The sequence below is a fragment of the Polistes fuscatus genome, unplaced genomic scaffold (genome assembly GCF_010416935.1).
Source record: "Polistes fuscatus isolate 324 unplaced genomic scaffold, CU_Pfus_HIC Scaffold4, whole genome shotgun sequence".
Taxonomy (NCBI): Eukaryota; Metazoa; Arthropoda; class Insecta; order Hymenoptera; family Vespidae; genus Polistes; species Polistes fuscatus.
The window spans coordinates 316,773-338,367 of NW_025113118.1; the positions used below are offsets into that span (position 1 = coordinate 316,773).

General features: G+C 39.9%; 1 protein-coding gene and 2 long non-coding RNA genes across 5 annotated transcripts in view; 1 reads left to right on the plus strand and 2 right to left on the minus strand.

The window, feature by feature from the left end:
* LOC122521273 (UPF0489 protein C5orf22 homolog) overlaps positions 1 to 21,595 on the plus strand; it is a 443,816-nt gene that overhangs the window by 76,594 nt on the left and 345,627 nt on the right. The gene's annotated exons all lie outside the window — the stretch shown is intronic.
* LOC122521278 overlaps positions 13,581 to 21,595 on the minus strand; it is a 32,781-nt gene continuing 24,766 nt past the window's right edge. The window contains exons 2-6 of one of the 3 annotated variants that reach the window (XR_006304722.1): positions 19,007 to 19,062; positions 17,991 to 18,919; positions 16,740 to 16,917; positions 15,218 to 15,792; positions 13,581 to 13,667 (exon numbers count right to left, since the gene is read on the minus strand). This is a non-coding gene — a long non-coding RNA (uncharacterized LOC122521278). Of the gene's footprint in view, positions 13,668 to 15,217; positions 15,793 to 16,739; positions 16,918 to 17,990; positions 18,920 to 19,006; positions 19,063 to 21,595 lie in introns of those variants that run through there. The other 2 variants (XR_006304721.1, XR_006304723.1) reach the window with 2 other exon arrangements.
* Positions 19,541 to 21,051, minus strand: LOC122521284. The gene is made up of 2 exons (XR_006304729.1): positions 20,068 to 21,051; positions 19,541 to 19,969 (listed from the first exon to the last, which is right to left on the minus strand). It is a non-coding gene; the product is annotated as an uncharacterized LOC122521284 (long non-coding RNA).

Sequence of the window (21,595 nt, forward strand, 5' to 3'; positions counted from 1 at the left end):
AAATGAGATTGGAGTCGTTTAATTACGTCGGGTATACCCATGTTCACTGAATTTCGTCGTTGCCGTTCGGAATTTTTTTTCACTTTGCGTTAGCTTTCAAAAGTTTTCGTTTTTTTTTTTCGTGGAAAATACGTGTAGTTTTCTATTTAACTGTTAGGAAGTATTTTAATTAAAAATTTGAAGCCAATCATAAGTTGAATCGAGACAGTATACGCAGATGCGCTTAGTCGTTATAAACAGACGCGACAGCAGGACGCGTGCCAAGTTATAAACGACACCATCGAAAATTGCGATCGAGCGAACCACGTTTAGCGACTCGATTTACTATGAGATCCCTGATTGTAGATTAAGATGCGACAGACACACGCGTATACGCGCGCGCGTTATTTCGAAAAACAACGAGAGATGATAATGATGGTGCTTGCTCGCCCTGTTGTCCCAGAACCCTGTTGAACGACGAGGAGGAGAGTCACGGTTTTTGAAAAAAAGAACAAATATATGGAGTCAAAGAGCGCATCTAAATTTTGCTCACACCTGGTCTTTTATACTATCTAACAAAATCTTAACGAGATCATTTTCAATATTTTTAGGTGTTAAGAGATCGTTAAAAAAAATTACTTCTTGATTGGATTATTTGGGCATCGTAAAAAGTAAATACCGAAGAGCCAGAAAATTGTAAACGATATTTAATGCATCGGCGTGTAAAACATATTCATAGCAAAAAAATGATTGAGAATCAATATGCATATCCATCGCGATGAAACGGGGAAGCATTCATTTCTACGACGAAACAAAAAAAAAGAAACATGAAGAACCTTTCTTCATGCATTCATATCGAAGCAATCGACTCGAGTATACGTTCGTGATTCGTATCGAGATTGGTGACTCCGCTTCGGAATGTTCGCGGATATTATGCAAAATAGAGAGGCATCGTTGATATTAATCATCTATTATTTTAATAGCTATATTTATTACATACATACAGGGTGTGTTGCAGGAGTCAACGTCTAAAAATCGACTTGCATGAATTCGACCTTGATCTCTTCTATTTCTAAAAATTTTAATCGTCTTTATACATTTTCTTTTTCTAACAACGTCAGAGTTGCGATATTTTCTTTGACCCGATAATTTGAACGATTTGTTAATCATAAGAAAAAGAAACCATATCCACATATCTATAAGATAAGAAAATGTCTTTATTTCTTTGCGATCATCGCGTACAATTTATGAAGGACACGACTTTGAAAGTCCACGAGTGTTCCACGCCCGTATAAAGATTTGTTCGTGTAAATGAGCGTGCTTCTTGGTGGATACACGAACGAAAGCGTCCTGTAGGTAAAACGTTATTCATTTTCTGCGATTGTGTTCTGGTCTCTCCCTTTGTTGGCAGACATTTTTCTCTATTCATGACTGGTTTTAAATCCATTTCTACACGTGGTTGAGTCCTTGATTACCGATACCAGGAACTAGCGTCATGATAAACTATACACCATCGGGAAATACTCGAGCCGAAGCACTCGTGATAATTGCCCGATTATGCTGCCTGCTCTGATTGCGATTCTCGTTATAGAGAAGAACGTCTAAGACATTTATGACCATTTCTTCAGTTGCTCGTTTTGTCAGATGTTAAGGCTCGTATGAATCTTCTTTCTTGGATAATCGAGCAGCGAATGTCCGACGGTACGACATCGTTGCACGAGACACCGTGATTGCTAATCCAGTTGTTGAATTAGTTTTAAAATTATCTAATATTTTCATCAAGCATATATATATATATATATATATATATATATATATATATATATATATATATATATATATATATATATATATATATATTTTTATCTTTCCTTTTCCTAGTTTAAAATTAACTTTTCCAATCTACTAATTTTATAAATCTTATATGCTTAGTTGACGCTTGGCTATACCAGCCGTGCATCACATACTTAGAGCTATAGAACATATTTTATTTCAATTTTAATTAGTATTATTATTCAACCGTTACAAACGACAAGAAATATTTTACAAAAAAATAAAAAGATTTAATTCGTTGGTGATTTTACTAATAGCTCCACATTCTTTATAGATTATTACGCTCGCGGAGGCAAATGGATTAAATCAAATTGATTTAAATTGATACCAAAAAGTGATCGAATAGAATAAATAATTATATACTTATTTCAGAATCTATTTCTGTCTTTCTCAAGGCGGAATGTATGTATGGACTTATTTTAAAATAATTTAAAAACTGTTTGTGTCTTTCTCATACCAAAGTACATGGACCTATTTTTAAATGATTCAGTATTCGGTTTAGTTTACGTAAGTATTGTAATATGGACAAATGTGCCCGCACTTTAAGATGTTTTCGCGCATCTCTAAATGGTCGGTCTTTCAGAATGATCGCTCGTAGCGTAAAGCAAAAGCGAAACGGCCGAAGATCATTTTCTCGCAGCACCTTTACTGCTTCGGCTTCACTCAAGCTTACAGGTCTTTATCGTTCTCGAGGATCATAATGGCGATTCAGCGGAGCAGCCCTTTAATGATAGGTCGTAAGCAAGTTTTTCTTCGCTCGATTGTACGAAGGCGCACACCTTAAAAATAAATTCACGAAACAAGCTTTTCGCTGATTATGGAAACTCACTAGTATTATACTGACTTTTTTCTGTGTATTATCTAATTTCTTCACTTTTTATCAGGGACATCGAACTTATCATTTCTTCTTCATTCTTATTGCATTAGAAAAATAATAATCAATGTACACAATATTAAATTTTTAATAATACAATTAAATATCTTTATGCATATCTTTGTAATAATCCTTATGTAATCAAGGAATTTGGATAAAAATTGTACTAGATTATACGATTCTCGATATATGTTCGAGATAAGGAGTATAATAGCATCTTACGCATTTACGGTAGGTTATTGGTTTATGGTAAATACATTAACAATAAAGAGGACAAAGGTATCGACAGCCAGATAAATGATAAACAAACGGTACAGGATAGTTTCTCTAGCAAACTTTGTCCATTTTTGAGAGAACCTTTCATTACCCCCATCATTAGGTCCTAGGCGATCCCAAATAGGTATAAGTAACGGGGGAGAATCGCCAAGAGAGCAATTAATTATGAATTAATCAGTTCAAGTTACTTATGAATTAGGAATTGCGCATTATGAATTAGTTGGACACTGAAATAAACCTTGGTTATGAATTATTGTGAGAGTTGTATATAGAAAAGTAATAAAGACATAGTTTAAGACCACACACGACTTCACGTTATTATCGAGGACACTGAAATATTAGACCGAAAGTGTTTACCTAGTTTTCTCGCTTTTGCTAAAGAAGGAAGAGTCACGATCGCGAACTCTTTCAACGACAAGTGACCGCCGGCCTAGATCTTAATCGTCGTTAGGGAAAGGTCGGCCAGCGTGGGTGTCAAAAGAGCATGGTGTTCGAACGATATCGCGAAAGAGCGATCTTGCTTGGTCGTTTCGTAGCGCTCCGAGCTGAATATAAACGGGATTTCCTAAGCGACGTATTTATTGTAACGCTCCTTGCTCGGATTAATAACTTCCTCGCTTTTCTCATCTTTCAAAGCGCGTTCGTTCCTTTTACGAGCGAAACCGTAATTCTTTACGGTCGAGATAGTAGAAGACTTCTGTTTTCGTCATCTCGGTCTATCTACTTCTTTCTGTTTATCTTTAAGAGTAGATGAGAATTGTAAATCGAGGACAAGACCTGAATGAATGATCAGGTGATCTACGCGCATCTAACAATCGCTAAACCGTAGTTAGTTTTTGTCTCCTGTTATCTAGAATGTGCGTGTTGTTGCATTACGATCGGTAGGGAGATCGTTGTCTCGCAACGTGTTCTTTGCACGCGATTATACTCGTGATTCTCTTTTGCCCGAAAATATCGCTTAAATATTCGAACGTCTTGTTCATTTCTTAGATCGTTTCGTGAATCATTTCGTAAGTCACGAAATATGCGTAGATATCGTTCGAGGGATCTAAACGATGTGCGAGCTCGTAACCTTCTAAAGTAGCGATGTAACATGAGAAAAATTAAAAAAAAAAGAAAAAAGAATAAGAGAGCGAAGGAAAAAAGAAATGTCGAAAAAGAGAAGAGAAAAAAGAAATAGTGAGAGAGAGAGAGAGAGAGAGAGAGAGGAAAGGGTGTAACACTTGTTTCAGGCATGCGTATCGCACTTCCAATTTATTTTATGCTCGTCGGGGGATCATTACCTGCGAATACGCTCTACTATCAAGTTAATAAGCGTTACCGTGGCCGTTCGATCGTACAAGTATACGAGCTTACGCAAAAGGAACGCGCGAAGGAAACGCGTTTTCTTGAATCCCACGCTCCCTTCTCCGATTACTTCTTAGTGCGTTACTTATATCTGTGTATGTATGTCTCGGATATTAGAGAAGGAGATAGATAGATGTAACGTCTATAGCTGTTCTAAGCGCAATCAGCTATGCTATGCGCTTTTTAAAATATAAACGCGAAAAGTACCTTCGTCCTGGCCAAACGAACGGTCTCCGGTTACAATAAATTCTCAAGATATCTTTCCTTACTGGAAATACATACGTAACACTTGGTGACGTTTAAACAAAATCTACGATTTATTTCTACCGTGTAAGAAACGTAAATCGTAAAACGATTCGTAGATGTATTAGGATAGTTCGAATTAATCCCCAGTGAAGATTTTTCTTGGTACCGACATTGTCGATGTTATTCAACGGTATGCTGAAAAAAATCATTTTGTTTTTCTAAGATCGAAGAAAAGTAACGAGATATTTGTAGTACCTGCAATATCAGCCGATACTCCCTCTTTGGTCGTTGGGGGGAACGGCGTAATAGCGACATAGTAGTCATCCTCCTTTAACTTAAATCACGTCTACATGCACGCGACTCGCCGGATCCCGTCGTCGTCGTCGTCGTCGTTGTCGTCGTCGCCGTCGCCGTCGCCGTCGTTCTTCAACGAGCGGCTCCTTAGCCGAGCATAATGACGCAATAAATTACACCACTTTGTGAATGCAGTTAAAACCACTATTATACGCCAGTATCCATAACTAGTTGGACTTGGAAAAGAAAGGGACGAAGAAAGAAATATAAAAGTATAGGGAAAGGGAATATAGTTCCGTTGGTAAAAGGAAAAAATAAAGAAAGAAAATAGTGATCCTCATAAAAGGACAAATTTCCGTTTCCGTTGATATTTTCTTATTCAGGGCGGGACGATGGTGCGAGTACGACGAAGTAGCGTCAAAAATTTCGCATTACGAGCCGTTAGAAATTCATGCTTTATTTCCGTTTCAATTATTTAACAAGTCGATCGAGATATCGTAAGCATCCGTGTGAGTAAATACGTAGGAGAATAATGATGACGATCGGGCAGTCCCGACGTGAAAATTAAAATTACTTTAAAGGCGTATTTAATAAATGCCTCGGGCGTCCTCCTACACGGCGAAGGACGAAATAAATCATGAAGGATCCACGCTCATAGGCGCCGAGCGCGTGGGTGTTCGTTCTTCGAATCTTTGCTATTCTTGCCTTTCTCTTCCTGTTTCTTTCCTTTCTCGAATTTAGCTCAGCCACTTAGCATACGGTTCTTTCATATGCAATCGATCATTCTTTACAGCGAATACATAACACTGACTATACAAATTTTTATTAATTTACAGTACCAAGCTAGTCGAAGATTCTTCTTTTAAGTTGACGTTTTAAGATATCTGAACACGTTAGTATAAAAAAATAGCGGCGTAATAATTTAAGGAACGAAGTTACAAATGATCTCGATTTATTGGATTTTTAAGAGATTCACAAATGTTGCTCTATAAAGTAGTATATTTTTTATGAAACGATTCCTTTTGTTTGAAAATTTTCGAAGATGTAATTTTTCGACGTCATTTTTCGTAGTGTAGTTATCTCTAGAGTCGCTGTAGAGATGCCTTGAGGATGATATGCAAGGAAGCAATGCGAAGAGGGATCCTTGGGCGAGCTGGAATAATGGCGCGACATATTACGCCATTTTGTAAGTGGGGCCTTGAGAGCGCGAACTCGCCGGCAACAATGCACCATGTAGGCCTCCGCTTTGCGCTCGCTTGCTCTCTCTCTTCCTCTCTCTATCTTTTTTCTTATTTTTTTATCTCCGTCTTTTTCGCTCTCTTAGTCTTTTTCCTTAGCGCGTTCCCTTTCTTCAGCCGTCTCCTCACGCTACGTTCTTCTCGTGTGGGTGCGCCAAACGGTATGTCGTAAATGGGTTGAGACGAGCTTAAGGTGCTGCTGGGATAAGCATCGATGCATTAGCGAAGATGACTTTATTCGCGCCAACCTGTCGTGCGGTAGCCTCGACTTTTCTTCTTCTCGTTCTTTCTTTCTCTCTTATGCGCTAATACATACGAAAAGAAAAAATGAAAGAGAAATAGAAAGACATACAGATATATTATTTCTAAGTATACGTACTTATACACTTCTATCTTTCTCTCTCTTTCTTTCTTTTTACTTATATTTCACATTCTTCTTAACTCGTTCGTTCTATCCCTTTCTCCTAAGACACCCATCGACAAAGATAATGATAATGAGAATGACGATGACGACGAACGATGACGAGCACGAGAATAACGCCTTGCTCGATCCGAGACTCTTTGCTATTATTCCAATGTTAACCATGTCTCCTCGTTATACCCGTACCGTTGATAGTCGCATACACCCGGCGTTTATTGTTACTCGACGAGAAGATCGCTGATAGGAGAAAGGAGACCGATAGATCGATCCTTCCGAACTGTATGATTAGAAACCTTTGAAGGAACGCGTAATGAGGTTCCTTTCGATGGATACGCTTACGAAACTTATTCTTCTTTTTCTTTCAACTTTGATTCTCAAGTCGGGAAAGAGGAACAGAGAGAAGGAGAAAGAGAAAGGAATAAAAAGAAACAAAGAGAGAGAAAGAGAGAGAGAAGGTTGGTATTTAACGTCAAACTTCTTCAGTCGGCTTTCTTTGTGATCTTTGATCTTTTCTCCAGGGCAGCCTTTTGTATCTTGTATTAAATTCATAAATCCTCGACGTCTCGGTTCGGTCGAAAATTCATCTTTTTTCCGATCGAGGTCTTTCTCGATGTTGCCCTTTCGAACATTAACGAGAATAGGCGGCAGCAGCAGCAGCTTCTATTTCTTTCCTTCTTTCTCTTCTTCTTTCTCTATATAACAAAGAGCCGTTACAATAGTCGCTTGGCTATCATCTATATTCGTATTCATTACGGGCCTATCATCGCGCCTCGTAATGTCGAAGGTGTCTCATCGTTGAGTATCATGGAAAATACAGCTGTTCCGGGTTCAGGTGGCTTCAGGCATCAATGCCGAGCATTGCGATTCAACGCGGCGCATTAGCTTGATTACAATTACCGCGAGTTAGCTAAGTGCCAGTAGTACGTTGGAATGCTACATCGAGGCGTCCTGCCAACCGCGTACCTGCCTATGGGAACTCCGTGAAACGTGGAAAAGCTCGAGAGAAGTTCCAATACCCTGCGCTTCTCTCTGCGCAAAGGGAATTACTCGCGAACTGGGGAGTAAGTTTCAAAAGGGCTAACATCGAGTGAAGGAAGCTTCGAAATTTTCAACGGGAAAGAAAATTATACGTGATTGGAATGATCTTGAAAGGATGTTTATATATATATTTTCCTCTCTTTCTCTTTTTTAGTCAGAAATTAATTCCTGACCATTTTCTTCCAAAGAACTATATAATAAACTGACACGGACGACGTTTTCTCGCACGTTCGAGCACGTTCATGGTCAACGAATAAATAACACGATAATGTACATATCTATATTCGTGACGTCATTACCAACGCCGTTACCGTTAACGAGGACGATGTCGGTTTTACGAGAAATTACCGTTCGAGAGTGGCACGGGCGCGGTTCTGAAAGCATATGTAAAAATATGTAAATGAGTTGAGACAAGTGCCGCAGCTGTGCCACGCTCTCCTTTTGATTGCTCCGCGCTCGTAAAGCAACTTTACCGAGTTGAAATCATTGTTTAGTCTTGTCACGCCCTCTCGGTTTTCACTCACTTTTTCATATATAGTACTCTCTTTTATTATCGCAAAGTACGAGTTCTTCCATCTCTCTCTTTCTTTTTGTCCATCTATCCGTCTTTTTCGTTAGTTCATTTTTTCTTCAACGTTTATGAAGCTTTGCTCTACGCACCATGCTTGTTGTTTATTCCTGACGAATTTCCATACGCATTTTACATTCGCTGCGAAATCGAGAAACCGACTATAAAAGTCGACTCAGAGATGTAGAATTCTCCTGCTCGGATCAGTTTCTGCTCGTTGCGAGCTATGATAATTCTCGTTGCGAGCTATGATAATTCTCGTTGCCGAGCAAGTTTCATCGCGACACTCAAATCATGATTACATTTTGTTACGAAAAAAAATAAATAAAAAATGTAGCCATCACGTGTTTCTCGTTATATGATATTTATGTTCATTTTCTAAGCTACGTTGTATGAATTTGTGTTGAATAATTTCACGCGAATAATCATGTTGAACGATTTAGATTCAAAATGAGAGATAGAAGAGAAGTAATCTAATAGAATGTGTGAATAATCGTAGAAAGGCTCTTTGGATAAAACGATTATTTCCTTTTATTCATAGGTCAGCACTTAGACGACATCTTTGACCGAGGTGGACTATCGCGTTAAAACCTTCTTCCATCATCCGTAACACCTTCCTCTCATATCTTCGTCGCGACAACTTTGCTACTTAATCGTAGACTTCGTCGCATTTCCACTGCTGCTGCTGCGGGGCTAATATCTTTTGTTCGGTAAATAAGAGAGAAGAAAAGGCTTTATCTTCTTTATTTTTCATATTCTTATTCTTCGCGTTTTCGATTACTCCGCTCGACCTTGCTTTAAGATTATACAATTGAAAGAGGAATTATTAAAATAGACGTAAGAGGAAGTGAGACAAGGTGTATCGAGTAGCGGGTGAATAACGACCGAGAGATAAACGAAATTGGTAATATTTTCAGAAAATAATGTATTTCAAAACTGTTTAATCATACCTTTCTTTTATTTTACTCGTAGATAATTTAACATTAAAATAGACGATGAATTTCTTCGTACGATACCATGACCAGGAACGATGATTTTTTTCGTCTTTATCTTTTATTATAGGATATGATACTTCACTTGAGTGTTTCGAGTGACTCTCCCCAATCAGCTGTTGTGTGAAAAATGGTAAAGGAAGAAAGAAATGAAGAAAGGTTTGGTAGGGAAGTTGTAAGGCTAGAATACATCGTTGAAGTTCCTTTTCAATGTACGATCTTATCGAGTTTATGGACAGAGCTGGAGTTAGTTAGTTGTCAGATAGAATACAATATAGCTTAGCCGGAAATCAAAAGAGATGGGGGTAAAAGGCTCGACTAGGCTCGACTGGTCTCAAATGACTTCCCTATCGTGCATATAGTTTGAAAGTGCTATAAATGACGCCGAGCTATGACGAATGTCAGTGTTTAGTTCGTCACGATAATGTATAGTATAGTGTGTATTTCGTTGATTATTATTTTTTTAACAGGGATGTAGCTAGTCATCAGCAAATATACGTGCTAATTGATACGCCCCGAATGTCGTCTTAAACAAGAAAACATGACACTCTTTTTCTTGATGTCTCTTATCACTTATTTCTTCTTACCTTCTTTCTTGTCCTTTTTTCAAACTTCAGCTTTTAAACGTAAGTGACTAATTTTTTTTTTACATACGTACAAGGATAGCGTTGTTTTCGTTTATTCACTATTTTATTTTCTCTACCGTAGATAAGAGATAATGCAATTGATAATTATATGTTATGATCTAATTAATGCGCGATATCGAATGTAAGTGTAATTACAAGTCGCTCGAATCATAAATTCTTATCTGATTTCTCTTATCTGTGAAATCACATTAAATTATATGAAATTATGTAAAATTAGAGTTCGTTGTATCTTTCGACGATAGACGAATCTTCTTCCTTTTCCTGGATCTACTCTCCTAGGGACTACTTTATCCTCAGAGAGGTGGAGGGAAGGGGTTAAAGCTTTCACCATTTCCCTTCCTTCTTATTTGGCGCTGACTTCGACTACTACGGCTTAGCAAGTGGTTCCCTCTGCGGCGAAATTTCGTACCTTCCGTTCGTCCTGCGTGAACTTCTTGAAACATCCTGTGTCGAGTTTCCGGTGATATCGAATTATTGGAAAATAAAGATAAAAAACGATAAAAATCTCTTTTCAAATTGATTAGACACCAAATGAAAAATCAAACCGCAACAATTCCTATTTAAATTCTTCCGATATATATTTCTTTTTTCTTTTTCTATATACATAAATCTACAAATATTTTTGATCCTTGCTCGTTCGAAAAATATCCTAACAGGAATCTTCTTTTCCATCAGGATTATGCGCTGAGATAAGAGTTTTCTAATTCAGACGTCAGGACGTGTCACGACGATCCCGTTAGCACGAGATTAAACGATCTAACTCGATGATAACGTTACGTTATAGTAGACGTTACGTTAATTATAACGTAAATTATGTTAATAATTACGTTAATTATAATGCAAATTACATTATGCATTATAATTAGAATAATCGATATACGTATCGTCGGTGAAAATAAATAATTTTTGATAAAAATAGTATAGTATATAGATACTTAGTTTTTTTTGTAGAGATAAAAGCCGATAAATACAGAATTACAAATAAAAAAAATTAAGCAAATATATAAGTACAAGTGTATAAAGGGCGAGATAGAGAGAGAGAGAGTGAGAAATGGGTAGTGGAGGGGTGGAGAAGAAACGAAAGGGGGGGGGTAGTAGAAAGGGTTCGTTAACGTAGAAGTGGCTGGTCGTGGCGACACTGAACGGCGGAAACCTTTTGACGGTCCTTCAAAGACGTCCTACGCGGGTCCTCTGCATGGCCCTCTGCGAGGGAAACGCGCAAAGCCCGGTGTGAAAGGGCCTTTAGAAAGGTTGTGCGTTAACGGTTGCTAGCGTATGCGCGCGCGGCTTCTCTCTTTTGTTTAATTACAATACGCTCGGCGTATGGAGCACGTAGACGGAGTAATTATTGGTTACAATGAATAGGAGAGACCGGGCTTGTCGCTCTACTTGCTGCTTTTTTTTCCTTCTCTCTCCCTCCCTTCCTCTTTTTCCTTTTCGCTTCGCTTTTTGTTCTAGTTTTCACGGTGCAACATTTGGTATCCGTCGGACGGGTGCGTAAGAGTGCACGAGTGCAGGCCTCGCAATGCGCTCGCCATCATGGCTATTACGTAGCCATTAATGGCACTCGACGATGTAATTTGCTTCTAGCCCTGGACAACCAACCTTCCCCCTCTCGATTCTTTTGCTATCGTCGTGTCTTTTCATTTCTTTCTTTTTCTTTCTTTTCTACATATAGGTAAGTAAGTAAGTACTTAGTTTGAATCATCTCTCGACGAATCTCTTGTATTTCCTCTTTTTTTCTCTCCTACTCTCTTTCTCTCTCTCTCTTTCTCTCTCTCTCTCTCTCTCTCTCTCTCTACTACTTTACTACTCTACTACTTTATTTTTCCATCCTAGTCTTTTTCGTAGATCGTATTATCGTATTGCAATAGGGCAACGTCCAAGAGGGAGTTTTACGAGCTCGAAGATCGTGGCAAAATGCGTCGCTATAAATTTTTCGTACGAGACGGAGAGCTGGAAACTACGAGGTTCTTCGTTCAAAAAGAGGTAGAAAAAGCGTGTTGCGGTTGTACGGAAGTTTCAGGGGAGGGAAATTGTGTTCGCTCGCGCGCGAGACAGAATAAGAGAGAGAGAGAGAGAGCGAGAGAGAGAGAGAGAGAGCGAGAGAGAGAGAGAGAGATAGAAAAAGAGGACTGTTTATCTTGCTACTGGCGGTACGTATCGGTCAATATGTGCCCAGTCTCTCAGCATACAGGCTGCATACGTAGGTACATAGGTTTCACCTCCAGTTGGCCGTAGGCCGAGAGACTCGGAGGTGGCGGTGGCGGTGGTGGTGGCGATGGTGGAGGCTGCGCTTGCCTGTGGACTGCACATTACGTGGCGCATTATGCGCGTACACAAGGAGCCTTATCTGCGCGAGCACGTCCGGGTAATTTAGTCCACCACTGCTCACGGCGATGCTTCTTTTCTCTTGCCTTCTCTTCTCCCTTTTCCCTCAACCTTTTCTACTCATCCTCTTTCCTTCCTTCCTTCCTTCCTTCTTCCTTTTTTCCTTCTTTTATTTTCACTATCGACCAAATCCATTTGCCTGTCTAAAGAGTGCACGAAAAAGTTCGACTCTTTTGTTAAAATAATATTTTTTTCTCCTCTCTTTGCTTCTAGTATATGTTATATATATATATTTTATAATAGATATAATATTAACTGTAATAATTATTTTATTTATGTATATATGTATTGTAATGATATGATTAATATCTTTGTTAAATAAGATGTAACAGAGAGTATCTCAACAATCAATTAGGAAATGATGGCGAATTCATTCTATCCGTTCCACTTTACTTTTTATGATCAAATTTGTTATCCTTTATTCGAACTTCCATAATTGTCATATTTTTACCGTTGTTACTTTGTTGAAATGGAAATCCCACGAGGTCCATCGAATAAACTGCAAATCGCGTCGAATTATTCGTAATTCTTCGGGGTGCATCGTTAGCAAGTTCGTGCAGGTGTTTTCACTTGGTTGCTTGCTCTTATTGTTAGTCGAACGCTAAAACCCTAATACCTTTGTCGCACGCGAGAAAAGTGATTACAATGTTAGCATACTCAGAGTCTCATAATGTAATTAAATTCACTCGGTGAAAGAAAGTGTGTACGGAGGAAAAAGAGAAAAAGAGAAAAAGAGAGATAGAGAGAAGTGGCAAAATTGCTGACGTAATGGTGTAGCCGGTGGTAAATAATGATACAGCAAAATATCAAACGGGCATATCGGTTTGTTAATTGGAACCCGCCTCTAATTACCGTTACGACTGCGTATCGTAGCCCATAGCTCGATGAATATACATGCATACATATATCCACAGGTATATGCACAGGTAATCTGAGAGCGCAATGAATCAACTTTTTACGTTTGAATTTATATTGCATAAAATAAAGGGCCGCGGGTTGTTTTTTCTTCTCTTTCTCCATTTCTCCTAAACTAATGTTTCGATCTCTTTTTTAAATAGCTATTATTAACAGTCAACTGACTATAAATTAAATTTCGACTCATTTTAATAAAATTAAATTTCGATTGATTTTTTAGATAATAATATGTTAATATGTATTTATAATCGCAATAGATACATCTTTGCAAGTAACTACCCATGTTGGTCTCGGATTTTGAAGCCACCGATCGTTCAGATTAATGCTTATTCCAGTGTAATGTAAATTAGCGGCACCGTGGTGAGAATTGCTATCGCTCTTGGCCTTGATTTCAATCTGAATGGTTATCCTTCGGTAACTTAACTCGAGCTGTCAACGAGGACAATTAGCGTACGAAAAGGAGGAAGGCTCTTGTTAAGAACTTTCTTTTGCGATCGATGAATCTTTCGAGTTTAAAAATGTCATTGTTAATTCGTTGACTGGATAGATATTATTTCGTCTTTAAGATTTATATAAGATTATTCTTATATTCCTCGACAATTTTCAATCTAGAACAAGAGATGGAAGAATGAAAACGAAAGGCAGACGTCGTTTTTACGGAATAATACGTGGTTTACCTACACAAAGAAAGTATAATCGTTCTCGCGGAATCTCATTAAATCAAAGAGCATACGGATAATTTACGTGGTAATTATCGTTCTTTCCGCGAGGATAAAAATAACGAGTTCGAGCTTGGAAAAATGAATTTGCAAACAAGCGGGGAAATGGAGGAGCGCGTAATATATTTGCGGCTACGTGTATTGCACAAAGATAAAGGGGATGAGAGCAGAAAGAGTGAAAGAGAGAGAAATAAAGAGAAACAGAGAGAGAGAGGGAGAGAGAGAGAGAGAGTGGGGGGAGGAAAAGAAGAGGGCAAAGCAGACAGTGGTGGTCAAACGTTTGCCCGCAGCACTACGGTGATTGATATAAACGCGGCAGCTAACGAAGCGTGACGACGGTCGATGCCGTGACAGGCGGAAACTAAATTTTTCCCTTTTTATTTTTTCACTCAGCGTGTATCCTAACGCATTCGGCATTGTTCATCGTTGACGGCTTTTGCACTTCGGAGTGAGAGCGTGACTCCACCTCTTTTCCTTATTTCTCTCTTTTTCCCTCTCTAACTTTCTATCTATCTTTGTCTTACTTTCCTATTTTTCTTTCTCCGTCTCGTTTTCGTTACCCCTTCTAGACGCTGATACACTACCGTGCTGTCACGCGCATAATGCCGCGCGTTTAGCATTTATATCTTTTAGGCCCCAGGTATATGTTCTCGCATAATTAGCAGCAGTTTTTATGCACCGCCGTAACATTCAACGACGTAAAAAGAAAAGAGAAAACGGTTAAGTTAGATCCCGCTCGAGGGTTACCTACGTGGCTGCGTTTTTTCTAACTAAGAACTACCGCATGCTTCTCTCTGTCCCGCTTCTACGATTCGTAGGACCCTAAGGCCCGAAAAATTCTCTCACAGCGGCAGCCGTCGATCTGATTTGCATGTCGAATGAAATCTCCGTAGGACACGGTACATATGTATGTATCCTTGATGCGTGCTCGACACCCTTTTTCGACTATCTTTTTACATGAATTTCTCAGGGAGTATGATATATAAGGGAGAAAAAGAGCGACAAATGTGAAGAGTATGAGAAAAAAGAATTACACTTTGTAATTACAAAAAAGGACAAAACACCAAATTCCTTGAGAAAAAAACACGACAAGGTAGATTGAAGAATCTTCGATTTCCGTCTCGTCGTTTAGCTAGAATAAAAGCGATAGCTCAAAAACAGTGTAATATAGCGAACACGCGTGCCCTCTACTAGTGTACAAGAGATCCTTCGATATCCCGATCATCGATCATCCATTATTAGATCGGCACCCTCTTTACCGCGAGCCCAATACGCCCATAAATTCCATTCTTGTGCGATCCACCTTGTACGAGGGCGTGCAAGAAGCCAACGCGCGCGTCTAGTACGCTCGATCAACACAATAAGAAGAAAAAAATAGTTTCCCTCTCACAAATCGATTCAGGTACGTACGTACGTACGTACATACGTATAATACGTACCTGTGCGTCCACAGAAGAGAGAGGACGTTGTTAACTTTTAAAGCCTCTCTTCTTTTACCCTTCATTTTTCCATTTTACCTCTTTCTCCTTTACTCTTAGAATCACCAGACGCCACCATTTATACAATGCTTCTTCGACAATCGAGCATTGAAGCCTTTCTTTCTCTTTCTCTCTCTTTGACCTGCCAATAAAATATACGATTACACGAATAAGAGAGAAAGAAAGAACTCGAGTGGGGATTCATAGATCACCGATCGAGAATTTGGGCCTCTATCCTTGTCCTTTTACCTTCCGTCCTCTTCTTGCTCTCCTCTTTCCCCCTCTATTCTCTGCCCCCTTGAATAAAAAACGACGTCACTTAAACTACATAAAAGGGGAGGGGGTTGCAGGTCCCACTAGAGCGTTGTTCGCGAGGGTCTTTCATTTGACCCAAAGGCGGGCAAAGCATCCAACCCCCTTTTCAGGTTCCCCAGGTGGAATATCGTGCTAGGAGAGAGGATCGGGTACTTGATCAGTTTCCCGTCAGTTTCCGGTGGTGACTCTCACCAATATGTCTCGCAGGCTTTTCTTTAGCTCTGTTAGCAAATATATTTACTGTTTTAGCGGAAAGTTTAGTGATTTATGCAACGACCTACTTACAATTAAATTCATGCATACGAGTATACAGGTATATACACGGTCGGTACAACATAGCTACTCGTTGATTCGCGTTAACGAGCAGCGAAACAAATACTAACACTGAATCATTGCCTCTGGGAAAGCTTAACCGCTCGAAATTGAGTTATTAACTAGAAAGAAGTAGTTGAGGTGCAAGAACGAAGGAGAAGAAGAAAATGATAAAAAGCAGGAGGACGAACGAAAAGAGGAGGATGTCGAGAGTGCGTGCGAATGGAGTAGGAGGAAAAGAGGAAAGAGATAAAGCGAACGAGCGTGCGAGCGAATCCTGTTAACCGGTCGAAATTAAATCTCCATTAGAGCGAGAATGTATGAATTATGAAGATGTAGAAAGACCGGTCGAGAGTCGTGGAGAATGATAGTAGAGGAAACTGGAGGGGAGAAGGATGAAAAAAAACGAGAGAAGAAGAATAAGAAGTGGTGGGAGGCAGGGGAGGGGGGAAGGAGGATACATACAGCAAAGTTGCAGTCTTCGAAGTAAAGAGAAGTTGCAAGAAAGAAAAAAAGAAAAAGAAAGAAAGATAGAGACACATAGATAGAAGGAGGGAATGAAGGAGTGAGTATAAACAAGGCATAGAGGTTTATCGCGTAATAAGTGCATGATCGATGTAAGCGTATAGACGGTGGGGAGGGAAAAAGTGGCGGTGGTGGTGATTAAAGGGGAGGGGAAAGGAAGAAGGAACGGGACGCCATATTGAGTGGCGCGGCGTGATCGTATTCTCTCGAGTCGTTGCAAAACTCATTGTCAGTACGATGTTAGAGAAAACGTACGGCTTCTAGGACCGCCTACTACTCGTCTTTTGCTTATCCCCTTGCTAGCTACTACACAGCGTATGTATACACTTACATACTTCTTCAGTTCTGACTATTTCCTCCAGCTAGAAACGATCGGCGTAACCCAACGCTCCAAGCTTTGAATCTACGATGAGAGACCTCGATTTATGTGATTCATAGTATTTACGTGGCCCAAGTCTGCATGCCGATTCGTTTCTTAAGTCGATTAAATCGTCGTCTTTTACTTTAGTCTACAAAGAAACAGAGAGTAAGAGTGAGAAAGACTCGAATTGTTAGAGTATTCTCACATCAGCTAACAAGGAACTCCTTGTATTCGTTAAGCGAGTGAAGCGCGAGATACGCGTGTAGGTATGCCTTAAGGATTTTATTCCAAACGCGCTATACACGACATATGTATGTGATTAGAAGACTCGATGTCTCCATTCTCCATGGCTTGATGCTTCTAATTGCAATGTTTCTGATCATTCCTTATTTGAATTATAATTTACTTCATGGCTACGACGTTTCTCTCAGAATATTGACAAATTTTACTATCTATTTAGCCGTATTTTATCAAAAAAAAATGTAAGAATATTTACAGTACAAGATTTAGCTGATAAAATATCGTTGATGGATGAGATTCTCTTGTAGGATCGTTCAATAACTGTTACAAATGATTAATAATGCGAGTTCCGCTACTGAAATAGTTCGATCGCGATAAATTGAAATACTCATTATCAGCTAGCACACTGCAATGATCTATTATAACGATAACGATCCTTTACTTGTTGCTAGATAGGGGTCACTATTTCTTTTATGAAACAATTTACTTTTCCTTACTTCGCATGGTATTATGTTATGTATATTAATGAAATCAATCTACAATTTAATACAAAACGTTCAGTTTAGTATTAACCAAATTTTTAATTGAAGATAACGACAAGTGTTTTCTTAATTTCAAATTTGAAGGCATACGTGTCATCGTTATAGTGTATCGCATAAACAGCATGCAGGATGGATCGCAGAGGGATTAATGGTGAGGAATAATTTACTCTCCCTCTCTCTCTCTCTCTCTCTCTTTCTCTCTCTCTCTCTCTCTCTCTCTCTCTCTCGATTTGACCGTAGGGATCGCAATCGTGAAGGGATGAATGTCGGCTACCAGCAGCGCTCAAAACCGGTTAGAATTCTCCACAGGCACCTGAATGGATACCCAGATCTAAGTGTACGCGTATCGAAGCAATCTTCCAAAGTAGGCACTCGCTCTGGCAGCATGGCTTACCGGCACTTTCCCATAGACTCACTTATATCCCGTGGGTATACTTACCACTTGAGACGTCTGTGTGCACTTAACGCTAGCTTTTCCGTATCCGTCGTTACTCGTTTCGTCTCCCACAAATTTGATATTTATCCCCGGCACCAAGAATTCCCTTGCGAACTTCATCGACCGATTCGAGTTGTTGAGCTTCAGTTAGGTAGGTGGGGTGAGCCGAGAAATCGAAAATAGATATGACTCTGAGCTAATTCGAGCACCTATATGGATATCGGAATCTACTTCTACTAATCCTTCGAATAATACTAATCGCGTTGGTATAAGCGTTATGGTTACTCGACACGCAACGATGCTTGAAATTGCCAAGCTCTCGAAACTTAAGCTCGAAGTGTGTATCTATCTCGTTATTCATTGACATAGTCAATACGTAGTAGTCAATACATAGTCCTCACGACTATGTTTGTCTTTCATTTATCGTACATAATCAAGGGTTGGTAAAAAGCAGACAATGTCGTCTCAACGAAGGAGATGTGAAAGTCCATGTAATTTTAATTTCTTCTACGTGACTCTCTGTTTCCTTTCAGTATTCGTATGTAGATACTTTGTATAAACGTGTGCGTACAGGTGCTCCCGTTGCATTGCACGCGATACGAGCGTGATTCACGTAATCCATTCTCTTACAACCTGTTTGGTAGAGGTCCTGCATCTTCGTGTCCATTGTGCTCCTCTCGTGTTATCGTTGAAGAACAGGACGGACGCGTAGAAACGAAACCGAGTCTCTTTTTTTTTATTGCATCCGTTATACCTACCTTACCTACCTACCTACCTACCAAACTACCTCTTTCTTTTTTTACAGTACCTCTTTATTTAATGAATTTATCAGGTTAAAGTTATCTTTTTATATTGAGAGATCGTTTAATCGAACCTTTAGAAATTCGTTTTCGTCGTCATGTTTTTCGGCGGCACCTTCAACGTTCAAGCTTCTGAAATTTTAGTATGCTGACGTAGCGATGCTCGTACCGATTTTGCCTTCAAAGAATAGAGGATACGATGATTCAGTTGTTTCTTACCTGAACGATCGGTTGATTCTTACCAAACCGGTCTTGCGATGGGTCCAGTATTCTTGCTGAAAAATACCAAGAGAAAAATCTTTCCTAATATCTGTAATAAAGAAGTATTTACATAGAATTTTTCAATCCCTTACATGTAGTTTAAGTGTGATTTTAATTATACTATTAATTAGAGGAAGATATATAACGCGAGAAAGGGTTTTGAATCGTAGAAGCGTATTATAGAAGTGGCTGTTTGATCTCGAACTCGTTAACGAAGTTCGTTGCCCTACTTTCAACCCTCTCTTTAGGGTTAGAAGTTTCACTAGGCAATTCTCTTTCCTCATAATCTTAGCCGTTCTTACCAAGAGAAAGAGAAAAAAAGAAAGAGATATGAAAGAGTAGAGAGGAGAGGAGAGGAGCGCAAAAGGGACAACAACGAGAGGGAAAGAGGGTTATGGAGAGTCGAACTACCTCTGCGATCAATACGGTAATGACGGCCGCGCCACACGATGTTACTATGCTAAGCGTTTCGATGTTTTATGCTCGCGATTATGCAGCACCCCTTGCTTTTTTTGAGCTCTTTGAACCCGAATCACGACGGAGTTCACCCTTATCGTTTCCCTTCTTCATTTTCATCGAGCGTCCTCAATCTGAGGAGCATATATATACAGTAAAACCGAACAAAAATTCATATTTTATTGTCGGGTATTGTATTCGTGATGTCTTAAATGATTTTGAGGCGACGAAGATATTCTCATAGTAATAGTTCTTCTTTTATTGATCTATCATCGAAACGTTCATTGAAAAAGGATAAAGGTTCGCAAAATAAAAGGGAGAATCGTTATAGCGACGGCATTGACTTCTTGCCTCGAAAACAGGAAAAAGAAGAGGTGAAGAGGGCGATATAGAAGAAGAAGGAGCAGATGATATTCGATATCTTCGAGTCCGCGTAGGTCGATGCATCGAAGAGACGGATGTTACCTACAAAAATGGAGGGAAAAGGGTGGAGGAGAAACAAAGAGTACAAAGTCATGTTACAATGTCATTTTTAAGAAATGGAATTTGTAAAAATGTGATACCTGATAACTACCTGTCCCCGATAAGTCGGTGCTAATGCTATCAGTCACTTTCAAAGCTGGTATCTGGATGTCGCGAGTCCGTCGTCGTCGTCGTCGTCATCGTCGTCGTCGTCGTCGTCGTCGTTTTCGTCGTCTCGCATTGCGTGGCTGCTCCAAACGAACGATAAAACTCCCTGCTTTTTACGTGCAATGAGCCGAAAAATTACTGACCTCCATCCCCCCTTTTTCCTCCCCTACTCCTTATTCCTTCACTTCATTTTTTTTCCACCTTCCCTTTTTTCTCTTTTCGTCTACCACTCCCGTTGGTAGCCGCTTAGCTCGGTGTACCCCTCACACGATTTTCCAATAACTCGTTTACTATCCCTTCCTTTCGGCAAGTGAAGTCTCCTTTTCTCCTGCTACCTTTCAACCTCTTTCACCCCTATGGACCACTCTTTGGCAATCTCACCTCGTTACCAACCCTCGACTTCCTAACTGTTATGTCTATATATTCAAAGAGACAAAGCAGAAGAGTCGTTTCATCGGTTGCATTTAAACGACATTATTATACCTGGTATGTCAATTAATCAAAACGTTCGATTCCTCGATCTTGACATTATCATCGAAATATCGATCATTCGACTCCTACTTTCATCTCTCTGCGACTACGTTTTCCTCTTTTTCGAAGAAACGTCGTAAGAGAAGACAAAGGGGGGAAGGAGAGAAGGAAGAAGAGGGGGAGGAGGAGAAAGTGAGAAAGCACGGGATTCAAAGCGAGCAGTTCCATCGGTTAATTTTCTGCCAGTTCACCTTTATCGGTCCGCTTTCCTGCTCAATGACGAAGGTCTGGAGAAGAGCGAGCAGGAAGGAGAAGAAAGAAAGGATATAGAGTGGAAGAAGGAAGGGTGAAACGGGGACGATCAACGAAATCCGCATGCGCCGTTCCTGGCGTTTTACGGTGGCAGCAGAAGTAGCAGAAGTAGCAGCAGCAGCAGCCAGGAGCCAGCGACGAACAGCTAGCGGCAATAGCAGCAGTAACAGCAGCAGCAGCAGCAGCCGGCAGCGCCAGCAGCAACTAATAACCAAGAGCAGCGCAGCAGTGGCGGCAGTAGAGCAGCACCAACTAAGACCGGGGGCGTCTCGAACCCCCCTTTTCCTTTTGAGGGGGAAAGCTCGAGAAAGAGGACGCCACTGCTAGGGCCAGAGAGAGAGAGAGAGAGAGAGAGAATGAGAAAGCGAGAACCGTGAAGGGGAGGAGGAAGCAAATTAATACGGGCGGGCAAGAGGGTCCAGCTAACGAACGAACCGACGCCAAGTCTAGTGTCGACCAGCGCCGCGACGCCTTGCAATCCCACTTTCTCTCTCTCTTCCGCTAGCTCGATCGTTCTCATCCTTGTTTCTCGAAATCCATCTCGAGACACATACATATTATTATCTACGATTATTACGTATATCGTTTCTTCGCACACCGCGTCGTTGATTTTTTTCTAACGAGTATCTCGATCTACCTTCGTCGATCTATCACTCTTGAGAGATAGAACTCGTACGT